This window comes from Tasmannia lanceolata, unplaced genomic scaffold, assembly GCF_043159265.1.
Source record: "Tasmannia lanceolata isolate RefF3 unplaced genomic scaffold, GAP_Taslan_0.1 ptg000002l, whole genome shotgun sequence".
NCBI classification, from domain to species: Eukaryota; Viridiplantae; Streptophyta; class Magnoliopsida; order Canellales; family Winteraceae; genus Tasmannia; species Tasmannia lanceolata.
The window spans coordinates 38,652,694-38,676,225 of NW_027518679.1; the positions used below are offsets into that span (position 1 = coordinate 38,652,694).

General features: G+C 40.0%; 1 long non-coding RNA gene across 1 annotated transcript; it reads right to left on the reverse strand.

Annotated features, from left to right (window-relative positions):
• Window positions 1–200: 200 nt before the first annotated feature.
• Window positions 201–4,879, reverse strand: LOC143884546 (uncharacterized). Its single transcript, XR_013252965.1, has 3 exons — window positions 4,814–4,879; window positions 3,741–3,781; window positions 201–1,124 (listed from the first exon to the last, which is right to left on the reverse strand). It is a non-coding gene; the product is annotated as an uncharacterized LOC143884546 (long non-coding RNA).
• Between the last annotated feature and the right edge of the window lie 18,653 nt (window positions 4,880–23,532).

Genomic DNA, 23,532 nt, shown 5'->3' on the forward strand with positions numbered 1-23,532 from the left:
TTGAAGCATAAAAGAGGCGAGACTTTCCATGTGTACCAGGTCCTATGGTACGGCCCACCAAATAAGGATGAATTTAGTGGGTCCCAGATAAGCTTTGCTTCGATAAGCTTTAATCCTAGAATGTTGGTTAGTCGTCGTGTCGTTTTCTAGGCAAGCTTGGATGGCTAGGATCATCACATGCATTATTGAAACTGTTAAGATGCCTGTAGAAATTATTCATGTTATTGAAACTGTATGAGAAACATCATAAGAGGGGCCACTGTCATCCAGATTATTCATGGCCAGGCCTGTTGCTGCGGAAATGCCGTTACCACATTCCAAATTCTGACTAAATTTGAAATAAATTTCACTAAGCCATCCACAATAAACACGTTGGAATCTTCTATTATCAGCGGAGATTGAGAGGGACCAGAGTAATCACTTACACAGTTCCCCTCGTTAATTGTGCATTTTGAGGAATTCTCGGTACCGACATTATCGAAGCCAAGATTTACAGTTCAGCATCTCGGATCTCTGTAACTGTTCATCAACTAGGTGCAATATCGTTCCCCAGCTAGAACCATTTTCCCACCGAGAATCTTCCCCGTCAAAAAACTCCAAAAGTAGGTCTCTAGGTCTCTCTAAGATGTTTCAATAGCCCGCCTCTTGTTGGACAACGACTCCTGTTCGTTACCATCTACAACCCATTGGTGGGAACACTTTGATTCGATTCTGAGAGTAGTTTCGCAAACCATTTTTTCATCTTATAACGCCGTTAAACAAACCACCATTTTCAATGCAATAGCAATTCCACAGAAAAGAAGACACGGCAGAATTTCCCTGATTCCAAACACAACAAATTCAAAGAAAGCAATAAAAATTCTCCTGGCTCAAACTCAAATTGGGAGGAGCATATGACTATGTATTGGCAGCGTGTGGGATCCCTCACAAGCTGCCCTTTGGGAGGAGCATATGACTATGTATTGGTGGTTGCTTGAAAGGATTCAGCTCCTCTTTCAGAGAGTCATCTTTTTTTGTTGTTGTTTGGTCTGCTTTTATTTTGTTGTTGTTTGGTTGCTTTTTGTTTCTCATGTATATCTTATCCTTCTTTCCATATATCTCGTCGGGGTCCTGCCTAACCCCAGCTTACCAATCAAAAAAAAATTGCACCAGTCAAAATTCAGAGCAATAAGAAAATCAAAGCCAAGACCAACAAATATTGAAATCAATAAAAAAAGGACCAATCAAGTATACCCAATCAAATTTTTTCACTTAAGTGAGGAGATATATTGTATAGGCTATCCACCTAGTGTGGGCCATATTAGATTATCCAACGGCCAGGAATAGTTCTCTTAGGAAATCATGATCATAGGATCAAGATCTAACACCTCCAACCTAAGTTAGGGTCCACTAGATGGGTGATCAAGATCGATGATCGGATAAGATGGGTGTTATGAATTTGTAGCAGAAATTGAAATTAGGAAAAAGTTTATGGGTCTCTTTGGGTATCTCTAATAATTATTTGTATATAATCTTGCATTGAAATGGGTCTGAAGTTAAATATAATTATTTGCAAATAATGGTTATAACAGTCTTAGAAATGATATAGTTAATGTCTTCCTAAGGAGTCTCAAAATCCCATCTGCAAATAAGATTAGATTAAAATATGCTTATTTGCAAATAGGAAACTGGATTCCAAAGACGCTTACTTAATACCCACTGAATATTTTTAAAAGCTTAACGGTGGTTGGTTATTTGACAACTATAGCCCTTGTGAGTAGCTTAAAAAACAGTTTGCGGATAGATGGAAGCTTGTTGTGGTTCGGTTGAGTTTCGGATTTCCCGTCTTGAATTAGCAGTGGCTCAAGCGTCACTAGGGGAGCGCAACTTGGGTTGGGCTCAACCCGAATTGACAGGTTCAAGCTGATTTTGGCTTGGGTGGAGAAAAGACAACCCGATCGGGTTATGACTAAGGTCTTGGGCAACTCGATCAAACTGCGTCCACCTAATATTTTTTACTGTGATTTTTAAAATCTCAAAGTTATTTCTTTATAATTTTTTCAGTTTAGCCATAAGCGAATCCAAAACCAACCCTCCTCGATTTCAGAAATCAGGTTACATGGCTTGGATTAAGGGTTGGGAGATTTAGAGTCAGGTTGGGTTAAGTTTGACCCTTCCAAACCTGAGGTTCAGAATGGGTTGGATTCGTATTGAGATAATATTACCTTGGATTTGGCTGGGTTAAGTTAATTGCCTTTTATTGATGATAGTAAAAGTAGATTTTGCAGGCAAGCCCTCTTTCTAAAATCGCGTCAGATGGTTCACCTTTTATTGTTCATAAGGCATGCATGATGTTAATATCCCCCGCCCGGGGACAGTTGGCTAATGTTAAACGTTAGGATATGTCACTTTCCCACCAATTGACCGGTCTCTCTCTCTCTCTCCACACACACACAACAGGAACAGTTGGTGGGCCCAACAGAAACTGTTAGTGGAATGGTGGGCCCATCTTTAAACAACGTAGGCCCCACCCATACCACTGTAGGATAATCCAAACCGTCCATTTGATGGGCCATAAACGTAAATAGGTTGCGTCCCAAAATATCATTTCCATAGGCTGATCCTAGCCCTCCGATCTAAATAGAAACTACATCTTATGCAACCTCTATAGATTGTAGGGTTGTGATCATCCGTACGGAAATGATTTTTTGGGCACAACCTATTTACATTGTGGCCCATCAAATGAATGGTTTGGACCATTCTATGGAGTTGGTCGTAAAGTAACATTAAGGCCCGTCCACAACATAGGACGATCCAAGCCGTCCATGGTTTGGATAATCCTATTGAGTTGGTCGTACATTAACATTAAGGCCCAATCGTAGGCCCCACCGATTTTTTTCAAATTGAAGCGTACCGTCCACAACATAGGATGATCCAAGCCGTCCATGGTTTGGATCCTCCTATGGTGTGGTTCGTACAGTAACATTAAGGCCCAATTTAGGCCCCACCCATATTTTTGAAAATGAAGTGTACCGTCCAGACCATAGGATGATCCGAGCCGTCCATTTGATGGGCCATAACGTAAATGGGTTGTGCCCCCAAAAGGGTTGGCCCATCAAATGAATGGTTTGGATCATCCTGTGGTCGTACAGTAACATTAAGGCCAGTCACAACATAGGATGATCCAAGCCGTCCATGGTTTGGATAATACTATGGAGTTGGTCGTACACTAACATTAAGGCCCAATCGTAGGCCCCACCGATATTTTTCAAATTGAAGCGTACCGTCCACAACATAGGATGATCCAAGCCGTCCATGGTTTGGATCATCCTATGGTGTGGTTCGTACCAATTTAGGCCCCATCCATATTTTTGAAAATGAAGTGTACCGTCCAGACCATAGGATGATCCGAGCCGTCCATTTGATGGGCCACAATGTAAATAGGTTGTGCACCAAAAATCATTTCCGCAGGGATGATCAGAACCCTACAATCTATAGAGGTTGCATAAGATGTAGTTTCTATTTAGATCGGAGGGCTGGGATCCGCCTATGGAAAAATATTTTGGGACGCAACCTATTTACGTTTATGGCACATCAAATGGACGGTTTGGATTATCCTATGGTGTGGTATGGGCGGGGCCTACGTTGTTCAAAGATGGGCCCACCATTCCACCAACTGTTTCTGTTGGGCCCACCAACTGTTCCGCAGGGAAATTGATATTCCATCCACATATAAAGAGCAAAGAAGTTTAGATTCATACCTCTTTTTCCTATATCACCCATTCCATTCAACATCTTAATCCTGTCAATTGAAACTTACATATATAAGCACAAGGAAACAAAAAAAAGATAATGGTATTTTCATCTCTTGTTTTGGTTACTTCTACCATTTCTCTTTCACTCAAGCTCATTTTTTAGAGCTTCAATTAACTAGTTAGAATGAATGAAAGAATTTTAAGAGTCCACCAGAAGGATAAAAAAAAATGGCTGGCAATTGTCTTTATATTTTAGTTATTAAAGGAAGGTGATCTTCCTGAGATTTTTTATGGTGGATGCACATGTAGATCGGTACTGGCGGTACCACCTTATATATTTAATCAACCACCATCACACTTTTTAAGGTGCTTACGGAGGATCAAATATCAAATTGAAGTTCCTTTTAGATAAAAATGGAACAAGGTTGTTTCAAATTACCTTTTTTAGTGTAAAAACGGATTTGCTAGGGACTTTCAAAGGAAGGAATTTAGTGTCGGGCTATTACATGAGAGAGCAGCTACCTCAGAAGGTTTAAATGAACAAACCAAAATCTGCCGACAAATCAGCATGTGTGGCTGCTCTCTCATGTAACAGCCAGCCGCGAAATGCCTTTCTACAAAGTGTGGAATGCTGGTTTTCATGTGATGTGCCCGGTACAATTATGTTTCAAAAGCTATGTCATCTACGCAATTCCAATGTCTAAAAATGTATGTTTTTTTTAGTTGGACATGAAGGGCCAAGAACTACAAACTCAAGTGCATTACACTTTACCCTGAAGGAAGGGGTAGTCTTATTTGTGATCCATTTTTCTAACTTGATTTCTTCCCCAATCTCATGAGGTAAGTTATTTGTTGTCTAACCCAATAAAAGTACTGCCCCATGCTTAAATAAGCAAATGATGATTCACAAAGGCCGTGTTTGGAATTTGGATTGCAGGAAATATTTCTGGTTGAATATGAAAAACCTTAGATCTATCACCCAGATTAAAACAGATGAAAAATCCTACAAATGAAAAATGAGAACCCAATAGGAAATAATAAAACCTCAAATGGTAAATGGAGAAAAAGAAAATCCTCACCTTCTCAAGATGATTCCATCTCTTTTTCTTCCTCATCTCCTCCTCTCTTTCCTCTCAGCGCTAATGTGAAACAAGGGAGGAGGAGGTGTCGTTTTATAATAATCCTAAAGGTAGTGATACCTCCACCCCTTATTTAGAAAAAGAATCTTCTAGATTGACAATTAGGTAACAGCTGGAGTCATGACGTTTGAATTACGTGGACAGACAATTTGACAAAAGGGCCAACATATCCATGACATTCAATGATAAGTTCCCATTTAAGGATGTGGGAATATCATTTCTATTTACTAGTAAGTACAGAACGATCTTCAAAGATTTTAGAAAATCGTTCTGGAGAAGATGTCGAGAAGGACATCCCCTCGCATTGCTCTACGTGGTTGACAACTAAACACTATTCACGACAGTTTGAAAAGGATCCGACTGTTAAGAATAAAAGATTGATGGATTTTTTTGGAAAGTACTGAATGGACCATACTATAGGATGATCCAAACCAAACACTAATCATGATCTATAGATGAACTCCACATTACGGAAACCTCTATAGGTTGGAGGGCTAGGATCTTCCTATAAAAATGTTTTTTTTGGTTCAACCAATTTACGTTGTGGCCCATCACATGGATGTTTTGGATCATCCTATAGTATGGTTTACTTTTGGGAAAGTAAGGGACTATAAGGGCTTACACCATATAAAAACTCCACGCGAGAAACTTGGAAAAGTGAATGGAAAAAGTCTCTTTTCCCCTTTTGAAACATCAGAACTCGTGTAGCAACCTCGGATTTGTTGCACGAGAGCACACTACAATCATCCTCTGTGCAGCCTCCCTTTCCAATATTTTACTATTTCTTATTATCTCTTTCCGTTTGCATTTAATATATATTGCGTCCCACATAAATGCATGAGACTCTTGCTGTCTGAAAACAGCAATCTTGCCTTTGAATGCTTTTCTTTTAAAGCAAAAAATAAATGAAATGATGCTGTCGTTTATAAATAAATGTTACCGTTATTAAAGAACAGCAGTGTTATTTAAAATACGTTATTTAAAAACGACAGCGTTAATTAAGATAGTCGATTGGTTCCGTAGTAATCCAGTAGCTTTAAGAGTGGCAATGTTATTTAAAATACCGGCATCGCGACCCGGGTTGATAGGTGATTCGGTTCCTTCAAATAGGCCCATTAATGGAAACCCTAAATCCAAAACGACAACATTTTCTAATTGAGCCGCAATAACTCCTGATCGATCCGTTATTGATTAAGGTAGTCGACCCATTCCTTAAAATAATTAAAAAATACATTTTTCGCTTTGCTTCTGAATGAAACAGCAGAAGAACAACAACGTTATTTAACATACTGGCAGCATCTTTTCCACTTGAGCCGGATTGAATACAGTAGTCCATTGGATCCTACATACGGACCCATTAACGGAAACCCTAGATCCAATACCGGCAATGTTTTCTAGTTGACCCGTTTTAACTCCCGATCGACCCGTCGTTGATTAAGGTAGTCGATCCCTTCCTGGTCTTCAATATAGGGATGGCAATGTCATTCACTAGTCGACCCATCTGGTTATTCATTTGATCCCAACTTTTAAATAACTTGAACCCAATAAAAGAGAATGACTGAGGTGTACTCTCTTACACAAAATCCGTGGAGGCTATCTGGGCTCTAATGGTGTCAAGAAGGGCAACTGGGTCTTTTTTCCTCCACTTTTCCAAGATTCACGTGTGTCTAAAACTAAAGTCCAAAACTACCCGCACAGCGTAGTTGTTTACAATCTTTGCATGTATTCCATGCTTTTCTCATTTGTGACCATAATACCTGTGTATATTTTTTTACTCATTGAAAAGACCATAATATCTTTATACGAGGAAAAACAAAAATTACCTTGTAAAAGGACCGAAATACCCATCGCATTCAATGATAAATTCTAAATCAAGGGTATGGTAATATCATTTCTATTTATACTAGCACTCTTCTACATGGGTGGAAAAAAGTGAGCCCACCAAATTAAGGAGAATATAAATAGTTGTCTCCATGCTCTATATCTTTCCCACGCCAAACGCAGTGCCAAAGCATCACGAATCAAATCCCGAATCTCAACAGTGAGATTTTTAAGTTGCCATGGTTCCCTACACTTGTTAGAGGCCCAAGCTAACGAATTCAAAGAGTAGCCTTTAGTGATGAGAGGGCCCAAGTTGTGTTTCACATGCCATCTTAGGGCAAACAAGAGGGCCTTCGCTTCGGCTTCATTAGCACCACAAAAGACCACCGGACCCGAGAAGGACAACAATAATACAACACCGTTATCATCTCGAATCAACCCTCCAATACCGGCTTGACTCGGAGTGCCGATAGAGCTTCCGTCAAAATTTAGGTTAAACCAACCCACCAGAGGGGCCTTCTACTTGGGCATGATTTTCTCTCTTTTTCCCCTTTTCCATTATAACCAACTGCCAATTTGTAAGAATTTCCCTTGCACTGTAAACTATGTCAAACTTCTCTCTTGTCCAAGCTTTTTCAGCAAGCTTGATATCGAGAGAGTTCTCATACCATCTCTTCTCCTTTTATTAAAAAATCGTCTTGTTTCTCTCATTCAAAATGTTCCACATTAAAACATAAGGAATAAGCTTCCACATCAGTTGCTCCATGCAGAGTGGTGGTCATTTTGGTTGTTCTTCGAATTTCCTTCTTTCGTGTTTATTAGACACACCAATAAACACACCTAGCGGGAGACAAGTAGGATTCTTCTTAATTTAAGAAAAATCTAGGTCTTTTGGAGACTTAATTTATATTATGTCATTTAGTTAAATGTTGTAGAATTGAGATACATCAAAGAACTTCATTTGTTTTCAGTGACTTTGGGGATCATTTTTCTTTTAACTAGTCTAGTGGACACTAGTTTTAGATTCGATTCTATTTGAGGCTCAAGAAATAACAGTTGCAGATTGAGGAAGGTAGACCTTGCTTCCATCTGTAGGTTAATTGATCACCAGAAGTTTATTTAGGCTGTGGCGGGGGGGGGGGGGGGGGAGGGGGGGAATGTCTGCAAGTAACACTGGCTTAAGCTATGTTGGTCAATTATGCATGACATCTTGCATGATCTATTCTTTTCTGCATCGTCTTCTGTGTTTTCTTTGTTTCCAATTGAGAGAGAAGTAGAGATAAATACTTTGCATGTGAGGTGAGTATAATAAGAACCATTATCTGTATTGAGGATCATGCATGCTTGTTGTAAAGCTATTTTACACAAGTTGATTGTAGATAGTAGGTATTGAAATCCTATTTTCAAAGGTGTTAAAATCTGATACCTTGTCAATCATTACAATAATGAAAATCGTGGTAAAGCATCCCACGAAGCTTGTTATAAAGCTTGAAAATTTACTATAAGACGGCGTAAGTTCTGAGATGGAACAAAACTTGTATTTTGCCATCTTTGACAGTCAGCAAGGCCAGTTCTTTTTTTAGCCGATGGTATAGAGGGGATGATTTTATATACTATTGTGGAATAAAGTTTGGTGTTTTGGATATGTTCAGGACCATGAAAGCTTAGGATAAAGCTCAGTAGTTTACCAAAAAAGATTATATTAGGTACCGATGTGGGATTTTGTCTCCGGCCATCTTTAGAACATAAAGCTTTTGGTAAGGTTTGCCTTTTGTTGGTAAGTTGTAAGGCTTGCTATTAAGTTGTAAAGCTTGCTATTTCACACAAGCTAATTTAAGTATGCATGAAATTCTGCAAGGATTATGCACTGTATATTCTGTTTTGGTCTGCAATTGTTCACGGAATCAGATTTATTGCTGACTGAGCTTTCCTTTTTAGTTTTCACTTCATGTCGCTTTTAAGCATTTCATATGGAAAAGGAGGAGTTATGGTTCTTCAACTTTTTCATGTAATTGGCCTAGTATGAAAATGAAAACACCACAAGGAAAACAAAAATCAGCCTCAAATAGGTTCCTTCATCATTTCGAATTTCTTTAGTAACCGGTACCGTTGCTTGCCCCCCTGCCTACTCCAATTTTCTCTAACATATATCTCAATAATTCTTACCTAGACTGGCACATCAGCCATTTGTGGTTCCAAGTCTTGTATTTGTTTCCTCCTCATTTGTGTTTCATACTCGCCTTGAACCAGAGAACGACATCAGCCATTTGCCACTTGAGGCATGAATAACAATTTGAGTCACGAATAATGAGCCCCCCTTGATGAAGCATGTTCTACAGCGATGTTCACCTTCTGCGGTTTGAAAGAGTATGTCTAGCCACCATAATTTTTTTCGAGGGAATATTAGGTTGCCATAGGGAGAGATTTTGAGGGGCTAGGAGTAGATGGAGATAAGTAGCTGAAAAATGGAAAAATAAATCTAATTTTCCAGAAAAGAATGTCATGGCTTCCAAACATGGCCTAGGGTAATGTGATGTGAAACCACTTAAGCTAAGGTCATGGGCATTATCTTCCATAGCTCCTTCCACTATTGGCTACTGCAGCGTAATCTTCAATTCAATTAATTTAAGATCCGATTATAGTCATAATTAACTGTTTGGCTATAAATTAAGATTGACTCCAAAGATTATTAAATCTTAATAATCTTTGGAGTCAATCGGTGTTAGGTTTAGACTTAGTCAAGTGTCAGTATTAGACTTAGGCAATTTGAGTCGGGTAGATCCTTTCACCTTCACCTTCTTCATGAAAATAGTCTAAAGGATTCATTAGCCTACCACTAGTTTGGGACAAAGGCTTAGTTGAGTTGAGTTGAGTTGAGTTGAGTTGACTCCAAAGATTATTTAATCATGACTTTAGGCCCTCTTTGGACTGCAAGAAAAACATTTCTGATGGAAATTTTTTTCTAAGGAAATATTTTTTCCTACAATTTAGAGGCAAAATATATGGTTTTGGTTAATTTAGAGGGATATTGTTTTTTTTCAAATGACAAATATTATTATATAAAGGGGAACCCCGACATGGTAAAATCCAAGAATATAGAACGAAAAAAAGAAAAAGAAAACAGATCACAACACAGAGGAAACCTCAAAGAGGAGGATGATCAAACATCACATGAGATCGCTCCCCACCCCTCTCCTAGCCAGCACATCTGCCTTCTCATTTGTAAACCTCCTAACATGATTCATTGCTATATCTGATCCCCCGATTATTTCCTCCATTTCATAAAAAAGAGCTAAGAATCTCCAAGGTGGAGCCACCCCACCCTTCAACCATCGGATCATTTTGCATTTGTCTACCAAGTCATGTTGATACTCAGGAATCAACTCTAACTTAACCATATCATTCATTTTCCTAGTATTAACATGTCCTAATCAACTATTCCATAATGATAAAGAAGAATCAACAACATAAGCAAATACATTCACTTTATTAATATTCAATTTGAACATTCCTTCATACATATATCATTTCCAACAAATGTACCCCCTTTAGAAAGAATAAACTTATCAGATTCAAACACAAGTTTGAAACCATTCTTGTTAAGAATGCTTCCAGACATTAAATTCTTCATAACTTCTTGTACATGATAGACATCGGTTAGAGTGAGAAATTTTCCAGATGAGAATTCAAGTTACACCTTTTCATTTCCTTTGACTTCTGCTGTTGACGAATTGCCCATGTAGAGCACACTTCTATCTTCAACTATTTCATAAGATGAAAATAGGTTCTGGTCTTTGCAGACATGTATAGTCGCACCCAATCAATCCACCAACCATTGCCATCTTCAAGGACATTTGCCTCTGAAATCATGGCCACAAACTTTTCTTGGTCTGTTAGTGCACCCGACTTCTTATCCTTAAGAACTCGACACTCACTCTTGTAATGGCTAGATTTGCCACAATTGAAACAAGCCCCTTTTATTTTCTTGTTCTTTTTGAACTTCTTTTCAGGAATCTTATTTCTCTTGCGATTGCCTTTCCCTTGTTGGTTCGAGTCCTTGACAATTTTTACCAAATGGATTTTAGAGGATAGAGGTTCATGCTCTTCTTTATTGTCTCTTATCCTTGACCTGAGGCATTGAGCCAACTCTTCAAGAGATATTTTCTCTTTCTTGTACTTGAGACTTTTTCTAAAGTCTTTCCAAGTTGGTGGAAGTTTGTCAACTATCGAAGGAACAATGAAAGAATCATCAAGAAGAATGTCTTGCAAATGTATTTGACTTACTATATGTTGAATTTCATGCAACTGATCAATGACGGACTTATCATCTACCATGCCGAAATTTAAGAAACGACTTACGGTAAACTTCTTGGTACTTGCATCTTCCGCCATGTACTTGGTTTCAAGTGCGGTCCAAATCTCACTTGCCGGTCCCATGCTTTGGTATATGTCGAAAAGTGTATCGACATAGCATTGACACCATATGTGTGTGTGTGTGTGTGTGTGTGTGTGTGTGTGAGAGAGAGAGAGAGAGAGAGAGAGAGAGAGAGAGAGAGAGAGATGGTTTGAATCATTATTTGGATCCCCACTTTGCATTGCTTCAAAGTGCTTATCTAGAACCGTCACGAGTATTTAAGCGTTTATATGGATTGACTTGAAATTAGAATGTTGGTTATTTGTCGTTTTCTAGGTAGTTGCTTGGGTGGCTAGGATCATCACATGCATGTGACTTTTAGGCTACTGTCATCTGTTGTAAACCCAAATGGATCAACTATCTAGATCATGTTGAAAAAACTGTGAAGGACTAACCAAAAACAAATTCACAAATGCCAAACTTGGCCTAAGGGTCTCTTTTGGATATCCCATAAAATGTTACAAGCTTTTCGACATACAAATCATCTCTAACTTATCCCACAATTTAGGCATTGATTCTTCTTTCATTATATTAAACATAATATTCTGTTCTAGATACACTTGAATTGTGGTTCCTGCCTTGGACTCAATGTCTTCCCGCTTGACATCCATCACCTTGTTCGTCTTCTCATCTTTTCCTCAAAGCTCCTCAGCCAAACCTTGTTGAACAAGGATGTCTCTCACAATCATTTGTCATAGGGTGAAACTACCCTTCCCGTCAAACCTATCGATATTGAACTAAGTAGAACTCAACTTTACCACCATTTTAGATCACCTCACCTCTAGACACCACTATAAATTCAGTTGTTCTACACAAGGCAGAAAACATGAGAAAGAAGAATAGGGAACCCTCTTTCCACACACCAATAAATCTAATAAATCCTAGATTGATTCAATAATCTTCCAAAATTATAGAAAAATACTTAAATAATAAATACCGTTCCAAGGCTCCACCTCGAATGAGAATCTCTTAGACAATCTTTGTACCTTCTGTGTTATGTTCTGGCGATCACTCTAACCGCGATCCAGCCATAACACCCAAACTCGCTTCAATCAATCGCGGCCCAACAGGCAATCTCTCCAACCACATCTTTAATACCATTTTTTGAGAAATCTGTCGGGAAAAATCCGATCCAATCGTGCACAAAGAAATGAAACAATTGAAAGAAATAAAGCACAAGATGCGCATGAGATTTTACGTGCTTTGGCCAAGATGCCTATGTCTATGAGCGAGAACATTATCTTCCACTATGAGAAACAAAATACAAGGATTACAATGGATTAACTCGAAACCCACAAACCATAACCCTTTTCCTTGTCCTCTCAACCAAGACCGTACCTAATAGCAACCAAAGAGAAAAGAAACAAGTTCTATATACAAGAGAAACAAAGAAGAAAACAAACATGCTCTCTTTGTCTCCCTCCTGTTTTTCTCTACTCACAAAAAAAAACAACAAAACCCGCCTTCTTATAGGCTCTTCTCCTTAGCTTCCCCTTTTTGTCTAGTCGTAGGTTAAGAAGAGAACTCTTACACACAAGTGTTTGGAAAAATCTAAAAAATCCATTTCTTTAGCTTCCTACCAAAATTCCAACACTAGGAAAACTAGTTATATTAGGAAATATAATACGTGGGAAACAAGGCAACTCCCGACAATAGGCTAATCTAAACCTGAAACAGTTAACAATTTCACCATAAACCTGAAACTTTAGTCTGAATCCATGGTTAGATTTACCTTAGGTTTGTTACCTCTGTCATAGCAGTCCACTTCCTTAACCTATTCCCTTAGACCACCTTTAATTCCATAATCTAATTGACTAAAACCTGAGCTCAATTCTCACCCTAGATGTGACAGATCCCTTTCCCTAACTGTCCTACTATCAATTGGTAGTAGAGCTGCAATACCTATTGTCTTCCTTTTCCATCATGCATCACATTCGCTGTGCATGCTCTGGCCAAAAAAGGGGAGGTTCATCAGGCTTATATTTTTTTTACCTTGAGTGAAGGTATTCTTGCAACTCTAGTCAATCAAACTCTATAATGAGTTAATAATTTCACCAGTATAATGAACGCTTTATACAAAAATAAATCGGTCTGCCTACATAAATGTGATTAATATGTTAAAGAAATATGGTAATACAAGTAAGGATCTGAACTTCAAAGAAAGCATATACTAACACATCCATGTAATCCAGCAATTGGCCTACCTAACAATTAGGTGAGGCATATCATTAAGCTTCATATGATATTTTTCAGTTCTCTCTTCATTAAGCCTACCTAACAAATATTTGGACAGAAGGTAAATATTGAAACTTGAAAGCAATAAATACATCACCTTCCAAAACCTCGGCAAATTTCTCGACGGATGGTGAAACAATCACAGTTTTGATAACATCTTGAGTGGAGTACTCTTTAGCTCTTGAACTACATCACACAATGTTTTCCTCTTTAGCTCTTGAATTGCATCACACATTGTTTTCCCATTCTCCCGGAAAATATAATCATATGGGTTTAGAGAATAGCAATTGGAGTGCCGTTCAAACTCATAAACATTGTCCACCGGTAGACCACTTGATTAATTAGTAAGTTAAAGAAACGCAGTATTAACATATTCAGTGAAACCAGTTAGAACAAGAACTGACTTACTTTAGTGAACTTGCATGGACAGCCGCACATATATCCACAATCTTTTATATATTCAGCAATGCATTACTGATAGGCATCATAAACAACAACAAAAGTTAATATGGGTCAAGTTAAATATGGGAGATAAAGATCTAATAAGTAAGAACCAAGAAGTAACCACTTTACCGGATCTGTCCACGAAAAATAATATGCACAAAAACCTTCGAGCAAGCCAGTTGCTAACAACCTCTTGGCATTTGAAGGAAAGTTGTTCAGAGTCACTTTCTTAGAAATATTTAGTTCCATCTTTTCCATAAGAAAACATTGAGGGGTATTTGTGATTCCCAAAACACCCATTGCATTAGTACCCGTGAGGTCACTCTTAGTCAAATCAACCTCTCCCTTCCCATTTAGTTCTTCAGATGTTAGACCCAAAGATTGAATTATTTCCATGTTGTAACCGCTAATCATCCTTTCCAAAAGGTCTGTCTTGGGTTTGTGAGGGACACCTTAAGAGGGGCCACACTGTCATTCAGATTTTTCTACAAGTTGAACTCGGAGATTAGGAAGGATCCTACAGTGAAAGTTTGGAAATCCATTGCCTTGTCAAGGGTTGTGCGGGCTCCATTGGCATGCTTTGGATGAAGTCGTAAGCTTCATCGAGGCACCCGGCATGACCCCAGAGGTCGACCATATATGCATAGTGCTCCATTTGTGGCACAATGCCATAGTCTCTACTCATGGATTGGAAAAAACCAACACCCTATCCAGAAACTCTGAATGACTAAAAGATGAGATCAGGGCAAGGAATGTGACTTCATCAGGCATTAATCTCGATCCTTGCATTTCCTCAAATAGTTTGATGGCTTCTGGACAATCTCCATGAGATCCATACCCGGCAATCACTGAATTCCTTGCTGAAACATTTCTCTGTGACATCCTTTGAAAAATGTGGTGTGAAAATTTTAATCCCACATCTAGAAATCACGTATCATCTTTCCCTTTAGCAATGATGCTAGTCTGGAATCAAACCATGTTGACGAATTCGAGCGAAAAGAGTAACGAGCACATCCGATAGTAGCTAGATATTAATGAATTCCAGGCTACCAAATTCTTATGTGACATACCGGAAACACACTTCTTGCCAAATCCTTCAAACCGCATTTCAAATCCATATTTATCAAAGCTCAACCTACAAACACATCTGATCCTGTGCCATTGTTGATAACAAGTCCATGGATTTGAGAACCCAATTGCACTTTTTCTAGATTTGCGCAGGCATTGATCAGACTTCCCGCAACTTCTGAATCTGGTTTCAGTCCTTTGAGCTCCATTGCTTTGAATGAATCCAAAGCCTCCCCAATTTTCCTTTTTTGGCAAAGTCCCATGATCATGGAGCCCCAGTGTAGACACCCCATTTTGACCGAACCCGAGTTCACGTCGCTTGTGCGAAGCCTCGTCAAATTAGTGAGCTGGGGTCCCAAATTGAACCCTAAGGTAGCTTAAGGTCTCCCATAGGTCTCCGTAAAATTTCGTCGAGATCCGAGCGCGTTTGCTCAGTGAACGAGCCAAGGGAGTGAGCGTAATGCAGACCAGAAGGGGGGTGAAGCATCTGAAAAGGGGGTTGTCCACGGAAAAAGGGAGGCAAATATATCATTTTTTCATAGAAGGGGGGTGCATAATCCCGTTTGGGACGGAGCCGATTCGCGCGCTTATCAAATTTTGTGCGATCATCATTTGGGGAGTGTGAATATCAACATCCATCTTTTGTTTATATAAACCTGTAACGAATGAAAAGAAAGGGGAGAAATCATTTTCGCTGGAATTTGAGAGAGAGAGAGAGAGAGAGAGAGAGAGAGAGAGGGAGAAGAGAGGTGGAGATTTGAAGAGGTAATCTCAGATCCAGATTTGAGATTTTGAGAGAAAATCTCAGATCTAGATCTGAGATTTTCCTCGTGAGACAGAGGGAAAGAGATTGCAGAGAAAGGGAGAGTGTTTCTCGTCCGGCAACGGTGCCGGAGCTCCGATCGGCCGGCCATCACCTCCATTAAATCTGATCCTATGCTTCACCTATCGCCACCACCATCTTGAGCCGCCACATCCACCACCATCAACCTCCATTAAAATCTCCATCTTGCTCTGATTGGGCACCTGAAGTGCCTCCCTGTTGAAGCGGCGGACGAACACTTTCAGAGGCTCATTGTCGTCCTGTCGCAAAGCAATCAGAGATGCTGTCGTTTTCTTCGGCCTGCGACTGCTCATGAAGTGGCGTACCAGATCCTCTCAGAAATCATCAAAATTACTGATGGAGTTCGGTTTGATCTTGGAGTACTAGTCTCTCGCCGCGCCAGTTAGCGTCGTTGGAAACGCTCTGCAAATGAAGCCGTCGGAGACGCCGTGAAGAAGCATCATTGTTCTGAATGTCTCCAAATGGTCGACGGGGTTAGTGGTCCCGTCATACTGCGAGACGGCGGGCATTTTAAACCCTCTGGGTGCTGGAGCACCCAGGACATCATCAGTGAATGGCGTTCTGCTTGAGAACGCCCTGGAGGCGGGCCGGCTCTGATCCTTCGCCAGCTCTTCTATCCGGTGATCCATCTCCTCCATTCTCTGTAGGAGCGGATCCGTTCTGTGCTCCGCGGGCTTGATTCTTCCCATTGATCGGCTTACTGCGGAGCCGGGCTGGCTCTCCGGACTCCTTCGACGAGACCTGGACTTCACTGGTGGAGCACGGTCTTCGTGAGCTCGGGGTCTTGGTGCGGAGCGGGACCTTGACCTCTGACGGCGGTAAGGTTCTGCACGGGCATACCCCGCTGTGGGGTGATGGACTTGTCTGGTGGAGTGGTGAGTTCGATCCTCACCATGGCGCGGCGACTCTCCCCTGTGGACGTCTGGCCTTCCTTGGACAGATCGTGGAGCCTCTGGGGGAGGTTGTGAAGGCGTCTGAAGCAGTTGCTGGTACTGCCCGACGAGAGCTGTTATCTGTTGAAATAGAGCTTGAACTTGCTCCGGAGTGGGGACGGGGTTCAGGTGCTCTGAGCTAGCAGGGCTCTGCTCAGCTGTTGCAGAGGCCGCCACTACCAGCGAGGCGATTCGTTCACTTCGGGTCCTGCGAGGCAGCACGGCTTGGTCAGTCCGTGCAGCTGGCACTCGCGCATTCTTGCGGCCTGCCATTTTTTGTGAGATGTTTGAGAATGGCTTTTAGTTCCGCGGTCCCACAGATGGCGCCAATCTGTTCGACCGAAAATTGGTAACAGGTACGACAGTGGCGTAAGAGCGGAGCTGGATGACCAGATGAGCTGAGTCCTGAGGGACCGGAGTGAGAGCAATGGAAGTGACTGAGAACGAGTCCTGCTATGAAGGCTGAGTCCTGCACAAGGCAAGCGAGGTCAGAAGACCAACCCGGGTTTTACTCCGGACAGGCCCTTCGACACTCAAGTCAGTATGAGCAGGAGTGAAGGGGAGAGTCTGAGAGTTTTGGGGTGGAGAGGGTTTTTCGAATTACCCTTTGGTTTGAGCTTTGGATCCCTTTTTATAGGGAAAATCTGGTGAGGTGTCCAGGACAGGTGTCCCGGACAGGTGGCGGCCTGTGAGAGGCTGGAGTTCACCTACTCCAGGACAGGTGGCGACCTGTGAGAGGCAGGAGTTCACCTACTCCGAGACAGGTGGCGGCCTGTGAGAGGCTGGAGTTTTTACACCCCATCATCCATGCTGAAACATTTCTCTGTGACATCCTTTGAAAAATGTGGTGTGAAAATTTTAATCCCACATCTAGAAATCACGTATCATCTTTCCCTTTAGCAATGATGCTAGTCTGGAATCAAACCATGTTGACGAATTCGAGCGAAAAGAGTAACGAGCACATCCGATAGTAGCTAGATATTAATGAATTCCAGGCTACCAAATTCTTATGTGACATACCGGAAACACACTTCTTGCCAAATCCTTCAAACCGCACTTCAAATCCATATTTATCAAAGCTCAACCTACAAACACATCTGATCCTGTGCCATTGCTGATAACAAGTCCATGGATTTGAGAACCCAATTGCACTTTTTCTAGATTTGCGCAGGCATTGATGACACTTCCCGCAATTTCTGAATCTGGTTTCAGTCCTTTGAGCTCCATTGCTTTGAATGAATCCAAAGCCTCCCCAATTTTCCTTTTTTGGCAAAGTCCCATGATCATGGAGCCCCAGTGTAGACACCCCATTTTGACCGAACCCGAGTTCACGTCGCTTGTGCGAAGCCTCGTCAAATTAGTGAGCTGGGGTCCCAAATTGAACCCTAAGGTAGCTTAAGGTCTCCCATAGGTCTCCGTAAAATTTCGTCGAGATCCGAGCGCGTTTGCTCAGTGAACGAGCCAAGGGAGTGAGCGCAATGCAGACCAGAAGGGGGGTGAAGCATCTGAAAAGGGGGTTGTCCACGGAAAAAGGGAGGCAAATATATCATTTTTTCATAGAAGGGGGGTGCATAATCCCGTTTGGGACGGAGCCGATTCGCGCGCTTATCAAATTTTGTGCGATCATCATTTGGGGAGTGTGAATATCAACAGCCATCTTTTGTTTATACAAACCTGTAACGAATGAAAAGAAAGGGGAGAAATCATTTTCGCTGGAATTTCAGAGAGAGAGAGAGAGAGAGAGAGAGAGAGAGAGAGAAAGAGAGAGGGAGAAGAGAGGTAGAGATTTGAAGAGGTAATCTCAGATCCAGATCTGAGATTTTGAGATAAAATCTCAGATCTAGATCTGAGATTTTCCTCGTGAGACAGAGGGAAAGAGATTGCAGAGAAAGGGAGAGTGTTTCTCCTTCGGCAACAGTGTCGGAGCTCCGATCGGCCGGCCATCACCTCCATTAAATCCGATCCTATGCTTCACCTATCGCCACCACCATCTTGAGCCGCCACATCCACCACCATCAACCTCCATTAAAATCTCCATCTTGCTCTGATACATTTTTTTTTCTCCAAACCCACCTGGAAACCCAATCTACGGCAATCACAAACCATTCCGGCAAAGTCTGTTGTCTTCTCCTGCCGGTCATCGTCTTTTCCATTCACTACCCACCGGATCCCTCAAATCCCCTTTTCAACCTTCTTCCACCTCCTCTGTAATTCCGGCCGGTTTCCCCCAGTTCCGATACCGTGAAAATTGCGATTCCGTGGCTGCAGTGATGATTACCAAATCTCAGAGAAGAAGAGTAAAGAAGGTAATGTATGTTCACTTCGTTTCTTTCCGTTCTATTAGATCTTATTATTTTCATGCTTGCTTCCCATGTGCTGATGTTCGACCACTTCTTCATTTTGTTTGGATCAAAGAAACCTTGTTTATTTTCTCTCTTCCGGCGCCATGTAATTTTAGCTATGGCATACAATCAGCCTGTATTTCTCTTTTTATCAATCTATGTTTGGCGTCTATTCTTGTGAATTGTCATGAATTCAGTATTAGCCTGATGGGAAAGAATGAAATGGGTTTGAAACAATGGAAATAGCGTAGAATTCTAAAGATTTGTTGAAAGTGTTCAGGTTGTCTCAATCTTATTTCTCACTGATTCATTGGACATCTTCTTAGTAGAGAATGTTTCTCTAAACTCAAAATGGTTGAACTGCTAACATGCTCATTTGGAGGCTCAGTTAGCATCATCTTTGGCATTGGAAGTCGTCTAATGAGTATCGCTAATGCCTCCTCTCTTATATGCGGTTTCTGGCAAGATGCCTGGTATCAAGGTTTTCAAATTTTGGATTGGAGAGGACTGCTCTCGAGATTTTTGAAACAGGATTTGATCGCATCATGTGATTACTTGAAGAAATAAATTTGAATGCACAGTGAGATTATCAGATACTGGTTTTTATTGGAAATGATTAGGGTTCTTAAATCATCACTTGTACAAAATTATGTATGCTTTTACATGATATAGTAATATTGAGTGTGACCAACTTCATGGAATTGTTAGGTTCGTGTACAAATTTTGTTTTGAGCAAAGGGGAGTTGTTACCAAATTGGAAGACGCTTCATATTAAGTTGGCTGATATTCCATTAGTTGTAAAACTCAGTATCTATTATGGAATATCCAGGGGTGCAGAGGATGTTAATGATGTGCTATAAGAAAGAACCATGGAAATGGACAGACTTCATTGAATCGTTAATAAATTCCTGTCGTTTTTTCTTCCTCATTCCACATCTCGTTCTCTCCCACTCTCTCAGTCTGAATCTCAAACAAGAGAAGAGGTGGAGGTGTCCTATTATTGTATTCTCATGGAAAGTGATATTTCCACTCCCTCTGCTCATTTTCAAGCTTTTAGTTACAGACAAACAATACAAGCATTTCGTCACTTCCTTTAACAATACGGGTGGAGTAACTAATGTGCAGTAACTCTCCTCCTTAATTGTTTTTCATGGAAGTTGCAAACCAGATTTAGGGCGGGACTAACTAATCCCTATGGATGCACGCGATCACGTGCATCAGACTCTGAGGGGGGGGACATAAGCAAAACATTAAAATTTAGAAGTCTTGAAAATTGAAGTATGTGAACCAAACCACAGAATTTAAAATTCCAAAAGTAGAAAAAACCTTGTTGGGAAGTTTTACTTTCCAAGAAAGAATAGTACCTACATCCAAAGATGCACTAAGAGACGGTTTTGATGCTAGAAATGGATGCACGAAGACGAAGTTTTAAAACCCTCGGCCTGATGAGAGAGCTTCCACAAGGAGAAGAACACACATTTTTCAGTAACACCGAATGAGAGTGATGCGAACTATTTATCTGATTTTTTATCACTTATCTTCTTATTAACTATTACCTAGTACGAAAATGAATATTATGTAGGAATCTTTCCATTAATTACCTATGACTCTTACCTATTTTTTAGGTAAGAAGGAGATTTAGCTGGGACTTCCATTGAGTAGGAAAGTTGTTAATCACCTCTTAGGATTTAATAAAGTTTTAATTTTCTATTTTGAAGAAAATGAAAAATGATCTATTTCTCTCCATATTCTCCAGTGTTCTCTCCATATTCTCTACTGTTCTTGCCTAGATGTGGGAATATTTGAGTTGCTTTTCTAAGCATCGCATAAGGGAATTAAAGTTTCTCGAAAATTGTGTTATATATCTTGGAGAAAATGACTTCAGAAGGGCATCATTTTGATTCTTTTCGTCAAGATGGCATTGTTCAATGAAAGTTTGCCATACGCCAACTAGATGTCTACTAAATTTTTTATTGCAATTTTTAAAAGGGCGATGATTTTTTCACCCCCCCTAAGGATTATGCACCCCCGGCCTTTTCACGTGATTTGACGTCAAAAAGTGTTTTCTGCCACAATTCACGTGAAAAGGGGGGTGCATAATCCTGAGGGGGGTGAAAAAATCACCTCCCTTTCTAAAGTCATAAAGTTGTTTTTTTTTTTTTTTTTGTATTTTTTCTGGTTTTTGCCATACGCCAATCCAAAACCAACTGACCCAATTTCAAAATTCAGGTTAGATTGTTTGGATTAGGGTCGGGAGATTTAGAAGCTGGTTAGGTTATGGTTGAGCCTTCACAATCCGAGCCACAGATTGGGTCGGGTTAGGGTTTTGATAATACCTCTTTTTCCTATATCACCTGTTCCATTCAACATGTTAATCCTGTCAATTGGAATTTACATGTAACCATCAGGAAAGATAAAAAGACAATGATATATTCATCTCTTGTTTTAGTTACTTCTACCATCTCTCTTTTAATCAAGCTCAGCAGCTTCAATTAAGTAGTTAGAATGAATGAAAGAATTTTGGGAGAGCAGTGAAAGAATTTTGGCAAGGCTAATTGTCTTTATAATACATTTTTAAAGGAAAGTGATAGTTCAGCCTTCATTTTATTTTCATTCTGTGTTAGGCTCCGTTTCTTTCGACGGGAAAATTGACATATCTTTGTTTATGTTCATTTTTACAATGTAAAACAAATTTAACGTCCATTTTTACGTTGAAAGCAATGAAGTCTTTGAGAAAATATTTACATGAAAATTGAGTTGACTAAATGCTGGAAAATCATTCTCCAATGAAAATTTTCCCTCTAAAGCTGCCCCATTAATCTTAGGCATTCCACACAAAGTGGTATGCTGATTTAAATGTGATGTGCCTGGTACAAATATGTCCCAAAAACTATGATAATCAAGCAATTCAACCATCTAAAAATGTGTTTCTTTTTTTGGTGATTGAACATGAAGGGCTTAGAACTACAAACTTGAGTGCACTACGATTTTATCGTAAAGGCAAGGTAGTCTTTCTTGTGATCTGCTTTTCTAACTTGATTTGTCCCTCAATCTCGTGACTCATGATGTAAGTTATTTGATTATTCACAAAGGCCCTGTTTGGATTGCAGGAAAGATTTCAGGTGAAAACTTTTTACCAAAAAAATTATTTTTGCCTCCACGATCGAAACTGATAAAACTTGAACTGCTGCGGTTCAAGTTACTCTTTGGAAAAAAAAATTCAGCAATCTAAACAGTGGCAAAAGCTTGTACTTTTTCTGAACAGATTTACATCATTATCTCCAGAATATGTTTCTGCACTTTCTAGAAAATTTTAATCTAGAAGGCTATCAAGATCCTCACAAGACCAATTCCTAAACCAATGAGCTGCACATAATTATTCTAGAAAATAGCGAGGATCAGAATATCAATACTCATACTAGTACTAATACTAATAGTGATAGCGATCAAGCGGATTTTAATCTAGAATATGTTTCTGCACTTTCTACAAAACTATTCATTCACACGTGAATAAGAAATTTCCAAGACAAAGAAAAATGAAAGAATAGATGAGAGATTAGAGAAAAACAGATACAAAATATTGATTACCAAAAACCCTAGGTCTAACACTCGGAATAAAGGAGAACGCAATAGGAAAGAATAAAACCTTATCTCAAATGGTAAATTTACAAATTAGTTGAATAGCTACTTGAGAAAATGAAAAACCTCACCTTCTCAAGAGAACTCCATCTCTTTTTCTTCCTCATCTCCTCCTCTTTTCCATCTCTTCTCTCTCAGCCCTAATGTGAGGATTGTTGAACAAAGGAAGAAGAGGTGTCAATTCATAACATTCCTTAGGTTACGAAAGGTGTGGGGAGTAATTACATGCTGTAAGCCCTTATGGTCCCGGAATTTTTACATGCTGTAAGCCCTTATGGTCCCTTATTTTCTCAAAAATACTGTATGGACCATACTATTGGATGATTCAAACCGTCCATATGATGGGCTACAACTTAAATAGGTTTCGGCCAAAAAATCATTTCTATAGGATGATCCCAACCCTCCAATCTATAGAATAACTGCACATTAAAGAAACCTCTATAGATAGGAGGGCTAGGATCATCCTATAGAAATGTTTTTTTAGGCACAACCTACTTACGTTGTGGCCCATCACATGGACGGTTTGGATCATCCTATAGTATGGTCCGTACAGTACTTTCAGGAAAATAAGGAACGTTGTGACCCATAACATGGATGGTTTGGATCATCCTATAGTATGGTCCGTACAGTACTTTCGGGAAAATAAGGAACGTTGTGACCCATAACATGGATGGTTTGGATCATCCTATAGCATGGTCCATACAATACTTAATTTTGAGAAAATAAGGAACTATATGGGCTTACACCGTATAAAAAGTCCACCGAGAAACTTGGAAAAGTGCATGGATTGACACATTAGAGCTTGTATAGCCTCCTCTTATTTGTTGCACGAGAGTACACTACACTCATTCTCTCTGCAGCCTCCCTTTGCAATATTTTACTATTTCTTATTATCTCTTTCTGCTTGCATTTACTACATA